Source organism: Gallus gallus, chromosome 3 (genome assembly GCF_016699485.2).
Source record: "Gallus gallus isolate bGalGal1 chromosome 3, bGalGal1.mat.broiler.GRCg7b, whole genome shotgun sequence".
NCBI classification, from domain to species: Eukaryota; Metazoa; Chordata; class Aves; order Galliformes; family Phasianidae; genus Gallus; species Gallus gallus.
In genome coordinates, this window is record NC_052534.1 from 64,268,497 (window position 1) to 64,291,591 (window position 23,095).

General features: G+C 38.9%; 1 protein-coding gene across 7 annotated transcripts in view; it reads left to right on the forward strand.

Annotated features, from left to right (window-relative positions):
* Window positions 1-493: 493 nt before the first annotated feature.
* HS3ST5 (heparan sulfate-glucosamine 3-sulfotransferase 5) overlaps window positions 494-23,095 on the forward strand; it is a 197,352-nt gene continuing 174,750 nt past the window's right edge. For 2 of the 7 annotated variants that reach the window (XM_004940294.5, XM_004940295.5), the window contains exon 1: window positions 1,447-2,009. The gene's annotated coding sequence lies outside the window, so the exon portion shown is untranslated. Of the gene's footprint in view, window positions 619-1,043; window positions 1,138-1,446; window positions 2,042-2,173; window positions 2,314-23,095 lie in introns of those variants that run through there. The other 5 variants (XM_015284582.4, XM_426178.8, XM_046939027.1 and 2 more) reach the window with 4 other exon arrangements.

Sequence of the window (23,095 nt, forward strand, 5' to 3'; positions counted from 1 at the left end):
GATGTCTCCCTTTGTGTATATTACCCAGAGCGTAGGTGGATGTTTTTAGTCCAGAAAACAAGCATGGAGTAGTAGAAAACCAGTGTATTTCATTCTTATCAATTTTGCTATTGAAGGGCCCTTTTTTAATTGTGACAGTGGAGAGTGGAGTTTACTATGAAAACCAAATGACTTGCCTTTAGGATACAAGAATTTGATCGGGTGGTATTGTTGCTGCCAACAATGAGCTAAGGAGGTTAATGGATCACAGGTCTGGCAAGCAGCCACGCTACCTCTGGCTCAATACATTAAGCTGCGTGATCTGGGCTGAGGTTTGGCAATAGTTGTGCTTTTTTTTTTTTTTTTTTTTTTTTTTTTTTTTTTTTTTTTTTTTTAAATCAGGGCGTGAGTTGGTAAATAAAAGTTAGACTTTCTCCAGTCTTTTCCCGAAAATACCATCACTTCTCACAGCTGGAAGAGCGAGGGAAGGCGGCAGCGGCCTCCCGCGCTCGGAGGGGCCCTGCGCAGCCGGACACGGGCAAGGAGGGCGCTGCGCTCCGAAGTCCGCTGTGCTCCGCGACAGCGCAGACTGCAGCCTGCAGGGGACAGAGGCTGCGCAGCCTCCACGGGCATCCCCAGGTATAGGTCGAGCGTCCGCACCCCACGGCAGACTTCGCTTGCCAACTCAGAAACCACCACCTGGAGCCACCTCTCCAGCAAGACACGGGGGCAGGCAGTGTGGCGGACTGGGGGGGGGGGATTTTTTTGTTTGTTTGTTTGTTTGATATTTGAGACAGGAAAAGATTGAGGGAGAGAACTATGGCCAGAAAGGAAAGGCACATCAAAAGTATAATAGCTCCCCCTCTCCCATCTTGCATGCTTCTTGGGTGCGCTGAAGGAAGCGGCAGGCAGCAGCGGCGGCGTTACGATGCAAATCACAAAGCGAGCAACTTTCACTGCCGCTGTGGCTATTTTTGATTTCTATCCTGAGAACGGGCTTTTTTTGGTGCGTGATGCCTTCCCCCCAGCCCTTTCCATACGACTGTTAGAAATCTGCCCTCCCTCCCTTCTCCCCGGCTCTCCGCCTTCCCCCCAAGAAGCGATAACGCCGCACCATCCTCTCTCCGCTCCCGGCAGCTCACCGCGCTCCGCCAGGAGGTGAGCCGAGCGGGGGAAGGAGCGTTTGCAGGCGTGAGCAGGGAGCATCGCACAGCTGCCCGGCTGAGGCGGGCCCTCGCCGCCGCTTTCTCGTATCGCCGCAGTTGCGGAATGGGGAACGGGGCCCGCGGCAGCTCCCACCCGCAAGCCGCGCCGCGGCGCGGCGGCGGCGTCCTCAAGAGCCCGGCCGCTGCCCGCAGAGCGCGGAGGGCCCTGCCCTGCACCTGCCTCGGGGGGCTGTGAGGGAGGAGGGAAAGAGGGAGGGAGGAAGGGAGGGATGGAAAGAGGGAGGGAGGCTCCTCCGTGCGCGGGGAGAGGCTCCGGCGCTCAGCTGGGCGCTACCGGCAGCTGCTGCCGTGCTGCACCGCGGGCGGTGGCGGCTCCCGGAACCGCAGCTTTGGGGCTCGGAGCTCAGCCGGGAAGTAGAGCAGAGTTTCGCTGCTCGCTCTTTTCTTTTTGTTTTTCTTTTTTTTGGTGACTGACCTTTTTTTATAATCATTCTTTTTAATCCCTTCCCCCGCTCCTCCCGAGTGCGGTGCGTGTGCCACCCGGGGAGGATGCGCGCCTCCCCCAGCCCCTTCCCCGGCAGCTCCCTCCGCGGCGGTGGGGCGCGGGGGGCCGCGGGGGGCCGCGGGACTGGGGGCGCCCTAAGCCGCACCTGTCCGCGCCGCGCAGCGCCCCCCGCGCTCCGCCGCCGCTCCCCGCCGCCCCTCGGTGCCTGAGTGTCCGGCATCGCACCGCACACACGCCCGGAGGCACTCACGCACTGACTCGCAGCACTCTGCCCAGGCTGCCGAGCAGCGCCGCCAGCAGCCCCCTCACTCCTTCCCACCTCCTCCCTCGCTCCCGCCCGCTGCTCCGGAGGATGCCCGGTAAGTAGCGGCGAAGACCAGCACCTCCGCCGGTGCGTGATCTCACGGGTTAGGGACCGCTTTATAATGCTGCTGCCCGCCGGGGGGGGATGAGGAGGGGAGCAGGGGGTGGCGAGGGGAGGGGTGATGACAGCGATCCGAGGCGGGAGGCGGCGGGGCCGGCCGGGTGCTTCTCAGAAGGACTTTGAGCTGTGCGGCCGGGGCTTGGATGTGGGCGCCGAGGGACGGGGTCCAGGCACCGCTGCAGGCGGAGCAGGGAGGGTGCTTCTCGCCTGCGTTGCCGGCTGCAGCCTGCGGCACGGCGGTGAGTACGGGCTCCGCGCCGTGTAGGGTCCCCCGGGGACGGGCAGGAGGCAGAGGGTGCGCGCCCGTGCTGGGGCTCCTCGGGGGCGGCTCCGCTCTGCGCTGCGCCGCTGCGCACCAGGGACGGTGCTCTGCTCTTCCCCCTCGGGTTTGGGAATACCCCGGAGGCTGCCGGGGTTCGGAGAGGCGGGCGGAGAGGGGGCTCTACCGGGCGCTCACCTGAGTAGTGGAGCGGCCAGGTGCCCGCTGCCCGTCCTGGCTGCGCCCTCCCATGCGCTTCCCTGGGCTCCGGCGGCAGAATGCTCGTCCCTTAGGGAAGGGTTGATGCTTGCAAAATGTTTGCTGTCGGATTAGCGCGTGGCTGTGCTAACTCCTCGCAGACTGGGGCTCAACTCCGATGCCGAGTGTTGAAGGCACCGGGGCGCGGGGCTTTGTGTTATCCTGCGCTGCCGGGCGTGAGTTGCGGGAAACACACGGAAAAGCTGGTTGATGCTGGAGGTTTTACGGTGGAATTGTCAAATCGTGTGAATGTTTCTCATACTTTCAACTTTGACAATGATATTTTTTCTCACTGTGTTTTGCAACCTGTGTATGATCATTGTCCCATTGAAATCAATGGTAAAACTCCCATTGACTTCAGAGGAAGAGGGTTTGGCCAGCGCAGAATATATTTCAAAGGTAAAGGGACTGGGCAAAAAACAAAGTGAGAGAGATGTATCAAAGAAACTTCATTTCAGAAAGACAGCCTTTTAACCAAGGAAATTTAGCTTCTGTCAAAAATATTTGCTGGATTTTCATTCCTACTTTGCAGTGAACAGGTATCACACTGATTTCTTGACATGTTTGTCACAAAGGTGGACCAAAGTCCATTGTTTTACCCACATGCATTACAGAATATTACCTGATTCATATTTTACACCTTCTGGTGTTGTGCATATTTTTTCTTACTAAGAAGTTGGAAGTGAGAGAGACTGGACCCAAAGCCTGCTGGGGCTGTTGGATGGGCTCCTATTGACTTCATAGGCCTGCAGATCAGGCCCAGAAAGATTTGTCAGAGCAGTAATGGGAGAGATGTAGTGCAGTTTGTAAGGAAGGGTGTTGCATAAGCGTTTAACTAATGAACAGCCAGAAAAGAGAATAATCTAAATGTGCGTGAATTTCTGCTCAGTTTTTAAGAACTCTTCCACAACACAGATGCAAATAAGAAATAATGCTTCTGATCAATAATTAAAATGCCCATATTCATATAGACTACAAAGAACATTTATGAAAAAAAATCTACTAGCAAATGGAAGTTCTAGTTCACGGTACATCCTGTGTTCACTGCAGCATTTAGATTGCGAGCAGACAGATGTACATGAAAACACAAAATAAAAATATTGATATTCAAATGGCAAAGCTGTCCTTATACCTGTATCCTGAGTAGCCACTTCCAGTTGTTTGGAATGTCTTTGAAAAGAAATTGTGAAGACACATTTTTCATTTTTTTATTATCAAATCTGAGTGACGAAAGAACCCCAAAAATGTTGCATGTCTCCAGCTGTCAAGGATCAGAATCATGCCCAAACCTCATGAAGACTGTGACTATTACACTGTGATAAACAAGTGTGTGATAAGGAAAAAAAAAAAGAAAGTTCTTAGTTGAGGTCCAATAATATTTCCTTTCTAAGCACAGGTGTGTGTTAATAGGCAAGGATAGAAAGAAGTATGAGATGTGGCATCTCTCCTTCAGTTTTGTTACTTGGATATCTGGAAGAATTGTCATTGAAATGAATCTAATGTGCCAAACTGTGAACAGATTAAGATGTTCGTTTTACAAAGGAAATAAAGAGCAACAAAAACACCTCTAGAATGGACAAGTTCTTCATGGTATTTTCTTTCTCCTTTTGGAATTAGGTAGCAAGGAAGAAACTTCTTTTCTAAATGTCATGCTATCGATTCCTTTCTCTGATTTCCTAATTTCTCTGACTTCAAATGTGTCTTTTATCACATATGAAGGTGAAGTGTACATGTTTTACAGGACATTATGTGGAGAAAATCTTACTTTATTTTTGTAGCCTCCTGTGTCTATCTACTATTTACTAACACACTGTAATGCCACAATCTATTTTTTTCTGGTAATAATTCAGCTTCAAGTCAAATGTGAAGAATATGATTATTTCCATAGTAAGAACTTTGGACTGTTTGTTTGTTTAAGATCCAAAGCTATGCTTAATCCCATTTGCATGTTTGGATGAGGAGAGTCAGTAGTTCACAAAATGAGGATAAATATTTGAATAAATCTTCAGTTTTCTCTTGAGAGCCATTGGTGTGAAATTCCATTTTCTTTTCATTTTGATGTTTCATTTCCTCCTCCTCATATGTGCATGTGGGAACACAACCCAATGTTCTTGTGGGCAGCATCTCCAAAATTGAACATTAGGCTTTTTAGTCTTACCTGTAACTGAACAGCACACAAAATTTGAGTGTATGTAATAGGGTTGAAGCAAATCAGAGAACCTCCTGGAGATAATGCTGATCTCCATTACTCATCTTTATAAACCTCATTCTGTTTTGACAAGTAAGTGCCATTTATCTTTATTCAGATATTTCTTTTTCTAGGCTGCTGCAAATTTGCTGTCCCTTCCCTGACTCTGACACATGTTTATGACATTGTATTACGTTATTACGTGAATGTTCACAAGTGTCCACAGCTCTCAGCATTCATGGAAACAATCTTAGTGAGATTACTGAAAGCTGTTTTTGCGATTATTACACCCTTGAAAAACTTTTCAAAATAAATTTCACCATTTCTTAATGCTAGAAGACATTCTCCAGACAGTTTATTTAGGACTATATTCTTCTACAATTAAGAACAAAAGCCTCCTCTGTAGCACAAATCAATCAAAATATTGGTTTTGGGTTATACATTCTACATATGGAACCTGGCATATAAAGCAGATGGTATGTAAAATTATGCACAGCGTGTCTGGAAAGCCATACAATATCTAAATGTGGTGCAGCAGAACAAGGAAATAGTGTCACATGTAACTTAAAATATCAGATACTGGCCTATGTCTAGTCTCAACTGCACTTCGTTTGTGTGTGTGTGTGTGTGCATGCGCCCACTTGTTTGATTTCCTCTTACTTCATTCAGGACCTTTACTTCATAATACGATCTTCCCTAGAAAAACATTCAGGCTGAAATGATATGCTTCTGGCTAAAGGAATAAAGATGAAAACAGAAGGAAAACTAGTTTGGTTTAGTTTTGGTTCAGAACAGCACTGCATGCAAATTTTAAAAGTCATCAAAAACAGAAGGAAAAATAAGGAAAATAGCCAAACACTGTTTGCTACCAGGGTGGTGTTCTTCTGTATTTATGCATTTGATTTGCCCAATCCAGTGATAGTACTTAATAGTACTTCTGGCTTGTTGCAGAAACACAACATCTTCCCCCTCTCAAGTATTATAAGACTGTTTGCAGGTTTCTTCCTGAGCAAATAAGTACTGCACATTGCAAACATAATAATATGAAATTATCATTGCAGAACGATTAATATCATGAAAACAATTAAATAAATATTAGTCTTGAAGCATTTGCTGACCTCAGAGGATCTGAATCGCACATGGAAAGAGTTTTATTGGACACAGATACTTTCCTCATCAATGACCATGAAAAGCAATAGTTCTTCAAAGCTTATAGAGGTGTTTAAGTGTGTGCCAATGAAATATAGTCACTCATGCAGCTGTCTTTTTTAACTTGCCAGGCAAAAGCTTGAAAAATATCTCCTTTTTTAAATTTTGTTTAGCATTTTGTATGGGTGCTGCAAGCAACTAAATGTTCTAAAAATAGATGTACAGCAATATTCTTTGATGATGTTTCTAATCCAAATGATTCTTTATAGACTAGATGTGAAGGATAAAGTTCATAGTGAAAGACTGCCAGGAAGTGAACTCCAGATATAATAACCCAATATTACCCCAGGGCAACTTTACTAGCCAACTGTATAAGATCTACCCATTTTTCAAGGAGGCACGTTGAAAGAATGCCCCACATTTAAACTGTTAATTTTTAAAAGCATTTTAAATAACATTTTAAATGTTTTTAAGGCAACTGTATTGGTATAGAATGTCTCATACTACAAAAAAACCTGCAAATCCTGCTACATTTCATGCTCTTGCACCTTTAGTTCTTATGCATCTTGCTTGTAGCAATGCTGAGTGAGAAAATACAGCTCTCTGTCTGGGAGATTAAAGTAATACTTTTGCACTGATATGTCACAAAACAGTGTCTATCAATCCATTTCTCTTTTGGAGATGAAAATACATTTATCCATTTAATTCACTCTAACACAATCTTATATTAGAATGGCTTGAAAAATCCTCACTGCACGCAGTTGCTTGAGTCTCCAATGGACTTTCACAAATAAAACCATTAGATGGTATTGTAACAGACAGAGATTCAGAGTCTAACATGAGATGGCAGGAATCTGCAATCAAGCACTAATTGCTTAAAAATGTCTGTGGATACCAAAAGTGATTGGTGGAAGGACATCGTGTATCGATTTATAATCAATATATAAATGCAATTTTTTGTTAAATGTACAAAGAAAATATTAATATTGGTGGATTCATCATGTATAAAATCAAGTGGAAACAGACAACCAATATAGGATTTGTCCTTTGCAGTAGTTACTTTAGCTTGCTCAGCAGCACGTTAACTTTCTACACGAGCTGACTTTCAACTTACATCAAAACCTCCCTTTGCAACTTGGCATTGCTACTGTGATGACAGCATTTGAAAACTGGCATCCCATGGGAAGTGAGTCATTTTACATCAGTGGAAACAGATTTACTCTGCAACCTGGATTCTGTGCAGACAGGTTTGATTTCCTTAGCAGATATTGTTACAGAATGTATGGTTTTTGCCAGAAATGTAGATAAAACTGAGTTTGGTAAAGACCTAGCTGAACATAGAAACAAAGTTGGGATTAGTGGAGACATTGCAAATTGAAGTTAAAAAAAACATAAGGATGTGGGGTTTATGTTTGTTTGGTTTTGTGTAGTTTTGTTTAGTTTTTAAGAGAGGAAAAATATATTCTTTCATGAAAAATCCATTAGATAGAAGTAAAACATAAGTAAAATATGAAACCGAGGTTAAAAATAAGATTACAAAAGTAAAGTTACTTAGCATGTTCCTTCCACTGGAAAAGTAACTAAAGCAGGTAGGTTGGGAACTTCAAAAGGAGACAAAAGCCAGAAAGCAACCATTTCCCGCTTTGGAAATCCAGATGGCCCCAGCAGATTATATGTGTATCTGCATACACATTTATCTGAGTATAAACATTTATACCTACCCTTTTTTTTCCTTTTAAAGTTTAAATATATATAATTCTCTGCTTTGTTACAGTCTGGTTTCACCATCTCTAGCAGGGATTTGCTGATTGTTCTTCCTTTCTGACCATGAAGGTAAAAAGGAAGATGTGACAGCACAATAAATAGCTGAGAGTGGTTAAACTGTTTCCTGAAGGTAAAACAGCAGGGTCGAATGGTTCTCCTGCAGAATGTTTTAAACCCTTGGCTATAAATAATATCTGGCACTGCCAAAAAAAAAAAAAAAAAAAAAAAAAAAAAAGTAACTGAATCCTGAAAAAGAAAAAAACAAAATGAATCTTTAGTGTCTGAAGTCAGTGTTGCACTATACCCTAAACACCATAAAATGGAAAGATAGTTTGCCAGCTACGGGCTAGTATCATGTAAAATCACGGTCAATTTCTTCTTGTTAAGACTTCAAAAAATGACTATAATCTTATGCTTAAGAACAAGTAAGCATTATCACTGGATGTAGAGCAAAGGAGTATTGAAACCAATGCTCTATTTAGTAAAGGATGTAGAGATACCAATTTTAATAACAACTATATAATGGCAGAGGTGGCAGCAAATCTCTACTATTTGAAATGTCGTATTCCTAACTCTTGAAAACAGATTAATCTCCAATGTAAAATAAAACAGATGTATGTGTTTGAGAAGAGGTCTATTGTTCTAGAGCCATACAAAATGCCTTTCTTTATACTGTGCTGGAAAATTATATTCCTGAATTATGTAAAATCTGCATCCACCTCACTGTGCTGACATCCACTGTTTGATCCCCATAAACATTTGGCATCACTGAATGTCAATGAGCAGCATTTTTTTTCTGCATGGAGGATTAACACACCTTTGCTCCTTATGCACTTCCACGTCAAATGCCATTTTGTCAGACTGCCCCTCTGCTGCCATCTGTCACATGGCAACAACATGTAATGGAGTATTGGAGGGAAGGTTCAGTCTCTACTGCCATACCACCAACATCCACCTCTGATGATGTGGGCCACTATAACAAAATAGGTATTACAATATTACTTTTGGAGTAGACCCTGTAGAATAAGAAGCTCTCAATTTGCATATACCAAATAATTCTTGTTAAATTTGACATTGCTATCCATTCTTTTAGTGTCATGTAGTGGTTTCTAACTTAAAAATGAAATGTGCTTCCTTGAGCTATAGTCAAATTACTAGGGCTTCAGAAGGTGAATTGTATTGCAAAAAATAAAATGCAACTCAGATCTGCCTAAGATCTTGGACCCATTGCTTCCTTCCCATGGTTGCTTTCCCAGCAGCTCCTTCATTACTGCTAGGGAGGTAGATCCGGGTAAAAATAAATTAGCAACAATTTCCTTTCGTATGTATCCAACCTACTGTACTGTAACTGCATCGACTTGTCTCCTGGAGGCTATCAAAGAGGCTATTTACAGTGCAGATGCTTGGAGAGACATTTTTAAACACCTCTGCTTTACACAACTTAATGACAAGAAACAATAAAGGGTGAATTTGATGACACGAGTCTTGCTTACCAGCATTATTGTTATACATAAATTATTTTAACATAAATGAATTCTAAAAGATTTTTCTCTTGTTCAGATTTGTTAACTTTCTTCTTTGGCAACAAAGCTTTCTAGGCACTTTTGTATTTTGTTTGTTCCAGAACCAAAGAAATCTATATATATCCTCAAGACATGTCTATCATTTCCTCTTTTCTTCTGCTTTTCTTAATGGAGAGGTAGGGAAGAATTTCAGTGAGAAATAAAAAAATAAAATAATAATATTAAAAAAAGACTGTATAAAATTTTAAAGCTTCCAAACAATTTCTTCTTTTACTTATGGTAAAAATGTCCTCTTAGTCTTGCTTTACTCTTTAATTGCTTTGAAACTAATCTGTATTAAATTAAAAAATGTCACTTCAGATTAGTTTAGTCTTTTTTTTCTTTTTGCAAAAATCTTAAAAACATTTTAGTCAGCTGTCAAAATTTCTTTATAATTTCATTTTCAAGCATAAATTCCTTGTAATCAAATCTGTCTGTAGAAAAGGTGAGGTTTTGTATGTTTTGTGTGTGCTCCAATAATAAATTAATTGGAAGGTGTTTTTTTTCCAACTGTAAACTTTTTTTTTATAAAAATAAGAAAAAAACTTGAAAAAATATACACACACATACAAAATAATAACAGACTCTTAATTTGTCCCTAATTAAAATCTTTTTCAGCTTCTTTCTGTAACTTCCGAGAAGAATTTCCAAGATTCCAAAGAGTTTTTTTGATGAGCAGAATATTTCTTACCCAGATGTAGAGAACACTGTTGAGTAGATCTTTTTTTTTTTTTCTTTTTTTCTTTTTTTCTGTCTAATGGATCACATGGAAGAGCTGAAAAGATAACTAGATACTTTCTCATATCAACACTAGGTCATGTATTGAGGAAGACTTGATGTGATAACAGAATGAATGAAGCAAGAGATTGTGTGGTTAGGTTGTTGTTGTTCTTTTAATTATTTGTTTGTCTTGATTTTATTTATTTATTTATTGCCATAAATAAAGAAAACTGTGAGTGGGAAATAAGGTGTGGCTTTCTAATAACTTTAAGGGGGAAATGTCCTCTGACCACACTGTACTTATGCTTGGGATTTAGATGTTAAAAGACGTTTAGTGGCCAGTTGGAAAGAAATCCAATTTGCCTCGCCTACTGCTTCAAGATTTTCAGTTTAATATTTGTTGCTTATGTGAGTTGACATCTTATCAGTTAGTCTTGCTCATGAACAAGACAGTTTGCCTCTGGCCTGGGATGTATATCAGCACCAGTGCACTGTATCAATATGGAACGCACAGCATGGAGACACAGCACAATACCCAGCACAGTGGTAAGCAGAAGCTGGCCACTCACTTCTGTTTATCCCTCAGGGACACAAGAAAGCAGATTGGTCAGGGTTTGTCTCTTTTACTCCACTAATAATGAGACCTTAATTGGCAAAGTTAGCCTCAGTACATTTTTGATTAGAAGTGTGATTTCTGGTGGTGGTGGGTTTTTTTTTCCCACTGCATCTGAATTTCTGCTCTTTGCCTATATTTTTATGGGTGAAGTGAATAATGCAAAGAATTGCTCTAGCCTTGATGCCAGCTGAGGATGGCCACTTCCATATGGTTAGCTCTCATAGCCTCCAGAACACAGGCTACAGTTAACCTGCCCCTAGGGAGCCATTGGGGGACCGTGTGTATGCCCTGGCCATGACTGGGAAGCCCTTGGGAAGTGTCTGGTCAAGCAGGCAAGATCAAGTGAGTGCCAGGGATTGCCCTGAAAATTTTATATTTTAGAAAAAGGTAGTTCCAGGGCATGGAACTTATGCCCTAGTAGTATTTAATTCACTTGCATAGCTGTAGCCTTGAAAGTATTTAGGTCAGTACTATGGCTCCATTTACATACACAATGTTTATTCACTTTTCTGTTTTGGAATGAGCTCCAGTGGTTTAAATAATACTACACCTCAGCATGATGTTTTCATAAATTGCATTAAACAAGCTTAATATTTGAAACAGCCATTAACTATGGTATATAGAAGAGGTTTCTGAAAGTACCAGAAGATTTAAATGCTCTAAAAAGATTTAAGAAGTGGTAGCTAGTTTTCTACATGGTTTCTGTTTATAGTTATGTTTTTTTCATTAAAGGCTGAGGTCAGTTTATACAGAAATCACTGTTAAAGGAAAGCTATTGTCCATTTACAGCACGTTTGTTTTCAGAAGTTTGTAAAGCATTGAAAAATCTGCTTTAGAGAATTAAGAGTACAAGCAAAGTTTTCTCAAAGATTCATTTCTAACTTTTACCAGAGAATGCAGAACACAAACATCCTTGTTTTGTAGAATATTCAGTATTCTTTTTGTCAGAAAAAATCGTAACAGACATTTTAGTGTAGAGTTTCAGAAATCTGATTCTTTCAAGCTTTAAAACACCCTCAGTTAACAGTGAAAATTAGGCTTACATGAGGCACTTGGATAAACCTATAATAAGTAAATGCATGACAGTGAATTAATTGAATAACAAAAATAATGCATTAGTTAATTTAGGAGGAAAAACCTGTAGATTTATACTAGTTCCTATTACAGTTTTTCATTTCTTGGTATTTAACATAATTCCTGCATGTTTTGCAGCACCTACAAGTAATTTTCTCAACTTCTTCATATTTTACTGTTGAGCTTCAGCGAAGTTTTATGACTGTTTCACAGATGCAGGATTGAACAACCTCAAAAAGAGTGAAATCCATTGGGTTGTGGGTAAATCAAAATGTCATACATGAAGCCCAGGAGACATTGTGCTTCTCACTGTTAATCTTTCAGTACCATCTTTGTGGTACATGGATTAGATATATAAATTACAGTGCTCTTGGGGAAAAGTTCCCTAATAGAGGCCTCCAACCACTATGATCCCAGGTGTGTGCTAATACAGAATCTCAGGGTCAAGGCCATGAGATCCCAGTGCTTCTCTGTTAGGGCTCCTGGAATTGCATTGATTTAATACTTTTGGTTATTTGGACTTGGGAAAAGAAACGAACCTAAAACTTTTAGTCATTTCTTTCTCTAAGTGATGCTTCTAGTACTTCATCTCTCTGGGGAGTTTTGAGGAGTCTTTACTCACTTCTATGTTAGCAAATATGTAAAAGATCTGATGAACTCAGCCTACAGAAATCTGGATCTGAATCTAACAGACAATAGTCAAATATCAGTTGTAGTTTTCAATAGAAGCTGTTTGGCTTGACCCACAAAGAAGTGACAATTTTTTGAGAAAACTTCAAATAATGTAGCGTATTAAAATTTTAATTTGAGCTTTGGTTTAGAAGTCAGCATGATATATAAATCACTTACTTTACCTTCCTACTGTAATCAGTGACTTCCCTAAAATCCTTTGTACTTGAAAAATTATGTGTAGTATGAAATTCCATATACATATTTAAAAATTAAAGCATAGTGATAGATACTGTAAGATTCCTGGCAAAGGTCTAAAAAAGATACTGTATGATTATGTATGATATACCTGCAGATAATGAGTTTTACCTTATTCTTAGATACATATTTTACACACTGACACCAAAACATGAATGCATTTTATCAGTAAGTATGGGATCTAATGATTAAGAATAAATGAGTATACTCTAAAATGATTAACTTGTTTATCGGTGATACTTTAAAATGAATAGTTAAACAAATAGCTGCCCAGCTGGTCTTCAGTTTCGTCAGTGTGTATCTGAGGCCTGTCTCGTAATTCATGTTCTAAAGAGAATCTCACCCTGATATCTTGCCATAAGGCCCCTGGTATCCTGGCTTTTTTCTTTTCTCCCATCAAGTAGGATCTGTGAGGGAGGATCATCAGCTCCCAGCTGATGACTACAGGTCATGCAGTACAGGGCAAGAGGAACTTGTAATCTCAAGCTGGGAGCAGACACAGATTTTGCTACATTTGGCTTTTTTTTTTAGGTATATGTCCCAAAGATGAGGCAGGCCTTTTCATCCATCTCGTTTCTTGAAAAGAGCTTCAAAATTATATTGTAGCACTGCAAATCTCTCTGCAGACTGAACTGATCTTAAAACATTGTCTGTTGTGGCATTAGTGTGTCTATTAAATGTTTCAGCCTAAATTATAAAGGTATTTTGGACAGATGTTGGGTTGAGGCATCCAGGGGGAAAGATCATGACACACGTGTTGACAATGTGGTACTGATGCCAGCATCTTCCCACAAGCTATCAGACAGTGCACATTCCTTCTGAAAAAGCAGCTGTCACTTTGGCCAAAACAGCTCCTTCCTCTCAGTTGCTCTCTGCATGAAGTAGGCCTGACTCTGACCCTTGCAAACTAACCTTGAAGCTACTGTAATCGTAATGGAGACCTGCCTCTTAGCCTTGTTCTGCAACCATTTGGCATCTTCTCACAAAATTGTTCTAACCCAGCTGTGTCAGCTGCCATCTCAGAAGTGATCCTGTCTGCTTGTAACTCAAAGTATAACTCTGTCACACATACACTTAGGGCAGTATGTTTCTTAAAAGGCACTTTAATCGGCTGGCATTTCAGTCTGTAGGCCTCTGGGGTCAGGTTGAAAAATTGCACTAAAGCTGGACTTACTCTGATATTCTGGGCAGCCTTCTGAATTTTAAATAACTATCCTCAGAAGGCCACGCTTTTCAAAAATTATCTTTAAGTCTGCACACAGAATTTGGAGCTCTGTTCAGTTAATAGTACAATGATATGCAGGCTAAAATTTATAAAAATGTAGGGTCAGAATCTCTGAATTTTTAGGTAAGAGCAGTTATTTCAGTTTTCATTATGTAAGCATTGGCCTGTAGACTGCTATTTGGCTTCTATTTTACCATAATTCTAATATTTGCATGCGAGTTAATCATTTAGCATTTTTGGTTTTGTAGCTGACTGCCTACTCAAAAGTGGAATTACTCTGAAATCCATGTGGAAAATGATCCTGTTATAATGCAGAATTAGGAAAAGTGAAAGACATAACTCCATTTTTCCAAGCAATGGCATTCCTTTCTTTGTTTCCCATAAGTGTTTATGAAGAAAAAGACAAGATTAACACCCTCTTTAGTCAGAGAAAATAATTTCTGATTTCTATAACTATTTTATATGCAGTTTCTCCAGTATTTTTTCATTTTCCTAGTGCTCTACCTTGTCCTGTTACTGATTCTTATCATATAGTAATCCTCACATAATCCAGCCTGTGCTTTACAGATGCTTCTTTTGCTGTGACTTCTTCTATTGAAGAACTATCACTAAACTATCACTGCCCATTCATCTCCACCCACTGATCTCAAACTCTGGTCCTCTCCCTTCTCCTCCTGTCTAAACCTTCCCTTGCCCTCAGACTCTTTCCAAACCACTGATTGAAGTGGGCATCCAGCCATGGAATGGAACCAGCTTTGGGGCACAAAATAAACCCTATTGCTTCCAGGCAGGGACTGCAACCCGTTAGCCATCTGTTCTGCCAGATCGTTAGGGATAAAGGCTACCCAGAGGCACTTTTTAGCAAGGCCTTGAGCAACTGTACCTTTCTGGTTTATCTGAAATCTCTCTCGTTGATAGCCTTAGACGTGTGATAGACCGAACCTTCTCTAAGCTGACACCACATTTTGAAAAGCTGAAAACAGTTCCCAGCTCACAGCACATCTTACTCAGTTTGACCGGAGTGGTTCTCCTCTGGGAGGGGGTTTTTTGAGCCAGAGGGAAAGGAAGGATGAGCTCAATATATTCCTTGTTCTACCAGCTGCCACAGAATGTATTTATCTTCCCTCCAAGGAACCATGAGTCCGGATCCATTCATGCTGCATACTCTGATGAGACAGAGTGACAACTTCCATCATAGGTGATGAGGTTGTAGTTTCAGACTCTCTTTCTTTATCACATTTAATGAAGAATGCCAAAACAGATGTGTTTCACTGTTGTGGTTTCCGGAGTAGAGTAAAGGAAAAGCTTAGGATGGCTGCTGCAGTGAAATTCAGTAACATGCTGTGTAACTGGATTGTGAGGAAAAGAGATTCTCTGGCTTCTCAAATAAATCACAGTTTTTTTTTGGAGTGTTTCCACAAGCTCTGGGGTGAAAGTCCAATAACTATTCATCTACTCTGTGTTGGAAAAAAAGTCTTAATGTGTCCAGCCCTTTACAAATTAGCAAAGAGTTTCTAGAATGTTTCTTTGGATCCTTCTAAGGTTGTGTGTCTTATTTTTAGATTGACAGCAAACTGTGCCTGGCAGTGACATCTGCAAGCTATTCTTTTTTGTGACTGAATGGTTGCTTTTATGCTAGATGTGTGATGCATAATACACCAGTTCTGCTCTTTGACTAGAATGAGGGCAAGACTTGCTTCAGAGGGGTTTTTTTTAATCCTTGTCCTGGTCAAAAATCATTGACTCCTTAGGAACTGGGGTGTTTTTTGATTGTTAGATGAGATAGATAACAGTCCTGATTCTATACCGGGTCATTTGGTGAAAGTTTGCTCTGCATATTAAAAATAACAATGTAATAATGAAGTTTATAATATCAACAAAACAAAACAGGGAAAAAAAAGAGATTATATAACTATAAATAATACCTTATTTCAAAATATGCATGCAAAATGTGATGTTAATACTTAGAAGCATGCAGTTGTATTGAAGATGTAATGTTTTATCAAGAAAACTCTATTCCTTTTGGTATTTAGACAGCCTTTTTGAGCATTATGGTCCTCTGTGATACCTGATAAGGATAGAGTTCTCCTGTCAGAATATTCTTCTGGATTAGATGTCCATTTCTTCATTTGAGGATATCTTTGCTGAAGGAAAGAAAATAATCAAAATGTCATTTTAGTGCCTTTCTCTCCCTCTTGGGGATTACACGTACAGCTTTTGTGAACTGCAAATGTGAAAGTTATCCAGCAGATTCAGATGTTGAATAATGAAACAGTGTATTACTTCCTTTCATCGCGTTAAGTGATCTATCTCAATTCTTCACTTAGATGAAGAATGACCTATGCTTTCTTATCCTTCACTCCCTCCCAGAGTTTAACATCAAATTCGATGTCACAGGAAGAAAAGAATATTACATCTATGTAAAAATAATCTAGTTTGTCATTTATCATTCTCAGAAGCATCCCATTTTCGTCTTTTTCAAAATTAGATGATGGATTAATAAATTGGTGTTTGTTCCAATCATAACAAAAAATATGACTACTTAACATACTCATGCCCTCCCTGTAATTGAAATTTGCAAATAGTCATGAGATTATACCACTCTTCTGCCTATAACTATTATCAACTAAGTTTATTTATGCTGAAGTCTTGGGATTTTTTTAGAAAGATTTTACATTGTCTCTCTGAAAGTATCATTAAAATTCAAACACACACTGACTGCCTTTTTTTTTTAATTAACTGAACTTCTCTCAAAATTTATATGACATGTCATGTCACCGGCTATAAAGTATAAAGCTCTTGCACATGTGCGCAGACAGGGAGAATATATGTTGACATGAGTGTTGCTTATGAAGAGCTACAACTATCTGGAGTCTCACAGATGCTTCCTTAGATGAATTTAAGAGAATGACAGGTAATGTAGATCTATTTCATGTGTAGCTTGTTCCTGTGTGAACATATGTCTGTTCTAAGCAGAGGTCAAAAACCACTCAGTTCTGTCTCTGGGACACACAGTCCAAAGATTCTGCCTGTTTCTTATGTGGCAGCTTTGCAATAGAAAGTGAATCTATAGTTAATAAAGTCCTTACCTGCACATACAGAGCTGACGGAAAAAAACATTGCCTCCTTTACATAGAACCTTGCATAGCCAAAACTTAATACTCTGTTAGAACAAATAGAAAGCCTATATAGAACAGAGCCACTCAGTGGCACCTGCCCTATAGTTCAAATTTGGAGTCAGTTCTCACAAACTCAGTTGTGTTTAATAACTGTGAGGAGTCTAACCTTGATTTTGAATGTTTTGTAATATTCTGAAAATGTCCCTTAACTGAAATTTTCAGGTTAGTCCTCTTGCTCTACATAGCTGGAAAGTTCATGGAAAAGTGTTTCTCTTTTTATTTACAAGGAACGTTCAGTAGTCACGTTAATCATAAAAAAAAAAAAAAAAAAAAAGCAAAAACAAAATTAAAAAAACACACACAAAAAAGACTTGGATATTTTTAGTGCCTGCAAATAATGACATTTCTAGGGCTGGAAAGCTGAAAAGGACAAGTCCAAAGCTTGTTCCCAAATAAAATTTTCATACAATAGATTTAGTTATTCTGTAGGCATTTGGCTGAGGTAGAGCTTTTCACAAAGTATGTACTGCAAGTTTTTTTTCTAAACTTATAAATAAATGTTCTGTTTAGTAGTTTTGTACTTTTTTTTTTTTTTTTTTAATAAATATACAGAACATGCAAAGGATTGAGAGAGATCTCTTGTCCCCTGTATTCAGCATGAAGAATGCCTAATGTGCATTTTCAGCTTTTCTTTGAAGAAGAATGCTATCCTATGGATAGCTTACAGAAAATGGGGTAGTCTGTATCTGAAACAGGCAGCTAAGTGATAGAGTCAGCATATTATAAAATGAGAAATCTTTCATTCTTCATTTGTTACCTTCCTCTAACACTTTCCTTTAGAACAACATCACCTGATAACCTTTGAAAAATCCTACTGAAAGTCCATTCAGTGTGAGAAAATTACAACTATCTGTGAAAAAAAGTAAACTTAGTTAAAATAACTTTTATTTCAAGTATTGTCTCCTGATTTTCTGTGCCCTGTCTTTTGGAAAGGTCAGGCTAGATTATCATATTTTTTCCTACTGACCTTAGAATCTGTGTCCGCACATTTTATTTTTTATTGAAACCTGGTACTGGCTTTTCTTTGGTGCTTCTCTCTTTCCTTTTGGAAAAATTAATGACAACAAAAACTAAAAAAAGGTTGTGTTTCTTGTTGTTGTTGTTGTTTGTTTGTTTGTTTTTTAAAAGGAGTTAAGATTACATCTTTTTTGTGTGTGTATGTGCTGAGACAGTGACTGGCACTTGGATTTTACTACTCTACACAGTCTAATTTTAGGTGTGAATAATCATTCTATAGCTCTTTGTATCTGCATTGGGCCTGAATTTGCCTTTGTAATGTTCAAGAATTCTGCTTCCATTTCTAGAAACCTGTACCCTATTACGAAAATAAGCCATTCCGGATTATTTTTTTCCTATTAATTAGAAAAGAACTTCTGAGTTATAGGAGACTTTCTGAAGAAATATGGAATAAAGATAATTCAAATAAGCAGAGATTCAGAAAATAATCAGGATTCCATCATTCAAATAATTTTTCAGGATATAGGAATTCATAATTCTTGGAATGAATTTCAGTATAATTTTTTACTTGCTTTCAGATCTAGGATATTTCTGTAGCACATTCACTGAATTTTCCAAAGCTAGGTATAAGACTAAATAGTATTTGAGTTATTCCTAAAACATTATTCTTTTGAATGTTATTTATTTCAGACAAAGACATAAGGAATAAATTCATAAAATACTTTCAAAATGGTTGTAGAATCTATTATCATTGATTTCCCTTTGTTCTTTTTTTAATTATTCTTAGCTTTTGATTTTAGTTTAAATATTCTACAGTTTACTAAATGCTATTGTAATGTTTAGCACAGTATCAGATCAGGGGAAAAGGTGAGATTCTTTCCAAATAGCACCTGCACAATGTGCAAGTCACTGTGAACTTATAAAAATAGTTTCTCTTTGTTTTTAATTGATCATATATTCAGAAAATGTTCACATCTCTGTTTTACATAGAGAATGGGCCTTGCCATCCTCAGCATCCTTACGTAAAATTAAATTCTTAGCCATATTTCTTGGTCTTTTCCTTTCTTTACATACACAAATTAATTAATACTCAGGGAAATATTACATTTCAATATGGATTGAGTTTTGGGAAGATGCCCAACTACTGCTACTTTAACATTTTATGTTAATTTAAAAAAAATAAAAATCTGTGAGTGTTTCCAGCATATAAATTGGAATAAGATCTTTAGGCTTTTCTATCATTAAATCTCATTGCTTTGTAGATTTTTATGGAATGTACATTTTAACAAATTAGGTTTTTATCTAGCTGAGTTATTCAAATTATTTTCATCCCTTTTATTTATACATACATTTCCTTTTTTCAAAGTATGCTATTGAAATAATTTATAGGGAGACATAAGATACCAAATGGTACTGAAAGAGTTCAAATACTCCATAAATAAAAAGCCACTGTTCCTAACTAGTAGGAGGGAAATGGCTGTGCTAGAACTGGTCACTGGGGGGAGAGTAAAGGATAAAATACAACCACAACAATGAAGCTGTTAGTGTTGCAGTTGATAAAGTTTACACCCGAAATACAGAAGTGTGTCTTCAGGTACCTTCATGCTGAGCCAGTTGTCACCCTTATTAATGATGAACAAAACAAAACATGAGTGGTACTTAATGGTAAGGCTAGCCTGTATTCACCAACCTTGAGGATGAAAACAGAAAAATTCTATCCATCTGCAGACAGACATTTTCCAACAGCACTCCTTAAACAAAACTTTTCTAATTCTTTGCTGCTCCCAAGGGAGGAGAATCAGCACAATCCCTGCCTGATTAGGAAGACCCATAGTGGACACCTTTCACTGTGGCTTACATGGGAACATATGTGCTTGAGGAAAACGATGGAAATGCTCTGAGGATGGCAGAAGGAGGTAGCAGAAAAGTATCAACTCATAGGAACATGCAGTGAGCCTTTTGGTTCAAAATTAGCATGTGTGCTTGGGTGTCCCAGTACTACTGAGAGGCTAACTGTAATTTTCCAGGAACTGCTTGAGGCTGGGTTAAAATAAAAGCATAAGAACAGGGATCAGCCTTGCAATCTGCTAGTGTTAGCTGTAGGTTTTTCACCACTATCCCAGAAGAAACTAACATAGCAGGGAAGTAGTGTTCGTGTACAACCAGCAGGAAACTCAGTTGAAAACTTGTACCCCCAAATACCGGTAATTATACCTTGCTTTGAAAACATCACTCCCTCTGCATGTTCCACCCAGCACCTGTGATCTGAGACAAGTCTCATGTTGCGTGGGACCATGGGAACACAACGTGCTCTCTGTGATGGTGGTTCTCCCATATGTGAACTGGTGTGATGCTAGCTGTGCTCCCAGCATGACTGCAGTGCAGACATCCCTTTGAGATTCCCAGGTAGGACTAGTCTTCAGCGGCTGCCTTAGGAGCTAATTAGCTCAATCCATTCTTTCATATGTGGTTCAGTCACTAGATGATGAAAAATCTTATTTACATATTTTCTGCCTGTGGTCTGTTTTTCTATCAGCCTACAATTTATGAAAATATAATATAGTGTCAAGCTTTCCCAGAGTGATACAGTGTTTGAACTGGTACTACTTAAAGGAGTCCAATTTTCTACTATTATGACCCAAAGTGGGTCGCCTACCAATTTTTTATTTTTTAACTGTGTTGTCACCTTGCTTGAGTCTTCCAAAAGGAAATGAGGGTAGTCTAGTGCACTGGAAGAAGAAATAAAAGTATATCAGCATGATGGAAGTGACTTTTTATTTCTATTGACATTGAATATGAAGAGGAGCTATTCTGTATCTCTTTGTTCTTTGTTTTTATTTTTTAAAAAGAGGGGGGATAGAGATTAAAGGACTTGGAAAATTAATATTTTTCTCATTCTCTTGATGACATTGATGCTACGCTTCTATGAAATTTTCTGAGATCTTAAATTCAAAAGATGGCCATGACAGTCAAGAGGCCATCTGAGTATTTCCTTGCTTTGCAAAACTTTGGACTTCAATTTCATTTGCATATTTATAACTCTTTTACAATTGTGCACATACAGATTATATTCCTGCTAAATGCTGGCAGTGTATAGATTTGTATAGTATGTTGGCACTTGAATTTGCAAAGGTAAAAGTAAAAAGAAGTAGGAAAATACAGGAAACTGCTTTTGTGAGGTTTTAAAGCATTCTAAAATGATTCCAAATCAAACAATTACCTCAACGGCAGTGTTTCTCATAGTCACTTACATACTATGGCATTCTCACACGACAGTGAGATGCCATTTCCCACAGAAGCTTAACCTTCCATACATTTGAAAAAAAAAAATAGAAAAGCTGAAAATATCCTCTTTCTTTTACTGATCTTCCTCGCTTAGTCTCACTTAGTGGAATAACTATCTCAGTGTCTTGCCTCCTCTGCTATGTCAGCAAACAGTGCTTATGCTTATGTCACTGGGAAGGAATTAAGTCCTGACTTGTCTCTACAGATGAATGCTGTCTCTCTTCAGCATTTTGTACTTTTCCTGCACAGCTCATAGTGTCATATGCCACTGCCCCTATGACTTTCTGCAGCCTGCCAAGTGACTGTTACAGTTTTGTTGTTGACTTATTCAGCCTTACTAGTATACATAGTGTATACCTTCTGCATTTGAACTAGGGGATCTGATAACTTTCTGGCTCGGAAGCTAGGAGTGAAAATCTTATCTGTGCCAGAGTTTGAAGGCAGATTTGAATGCAGAGCAGTACATGTCACTTGTCTCTGTGACCACCAGCAGCACAATGTTTGCAGCTAACTAAACAGCATGAGCTCATCAGCTGTGGGTCTAGAACGGGCCAGAGTAGGGCATTTCTGTACAGCTCTTAGCTATGTCTTCTGGGCTGGAATGGCCTTCTTGTCATGTCTACCCTAGAAAATCCTGGAAATATCTGGCTGTGGAGTTCTTCCTGGTTGTCACATGCCTGCAAACCAACTGTATAGTGGGACATAAGTGGTTTTGAACGACAACATGGAAGCAAGTTTAACTGCATCATGTGTGAAACCTGTGGATGGGGGACATTCTATGCCTCATTGCCACTGGATGTGTACAAACTGAGACAGATTAGGGATACAATTAGCCTGAGAATTCCTTGTGTCTTCCAAGTTAATGGTTGAGACTGTCTCACTTGAATGACTAATTTCTTAGCAACTAATTTTTATTATTCATTTGTCTATAGATTCTCTTAGACATAGGCATAAAGATTTCTCTACTAACAGACACTAAGTATTAATTTTTTAATTCATGTATAACTTTCCATAATCATGAAAATGTACATTCTAATGAACAGTGTAGAAATCAAATTATTCTGTTAATCCGTGACATACCATTAAATCTGATATTCTCACTATGATAAACTATAATTAGATGAAATATAATTAGATAAAAATACTGTTCTGAAGACTTACTATGAAGGAGAAAAATATATGTCTGCTTATACATGCACCATTATCATAAATTTATTACAAACGAATATAAACTAGTGTATTCTAAGCTGGTTTAGCAATCTTGCTCAGAACATGGCAGGAGTAATTTAAAAGGAGTTCTCTATCAGTTTTATCTGCTTTATACATAATGAAACTGTCAAATTGAATCATTAGTATACTAATTTTAGCTCAATAATTCTTTTCGTATTGTGTTATCTATTCATTTTTATTTTTTTTTAATGATGGGGAACATATATAATTGTCGGTTGCACTAACAGCTTGTCTGTATAAAAGGAGATGAGGTTTCAAAAATAGCCACTGTTTTCAGTTGTTCAGTTTGAAAAACCTTTTTCAGTCATCCAAAACAGAAAAAATAAGATGAGAGATCATGATGTCAAATTAGTAACTTGTCTTCTAACCAAGCTGTTTACAAGTAAGCAACTACATAACAAAGGGCAAATACTTTGTTTTCAGCCTTCTTGTGTAAATGCATTATGATTGAGACTTCAATTACATGAGCACATAGTACTTTTTCAGAAGGAATCTTGGCTCATTTGTTAAAATGATTAGAACAAGTTCTCTAAATAATAACATTTAAATATACCTTTTCTTTTTATTGTTTGCTGAGTATACTCATGCTTCCTTTACTTCTTGCTGTCAGAGCCTTATTTTGAAGGCA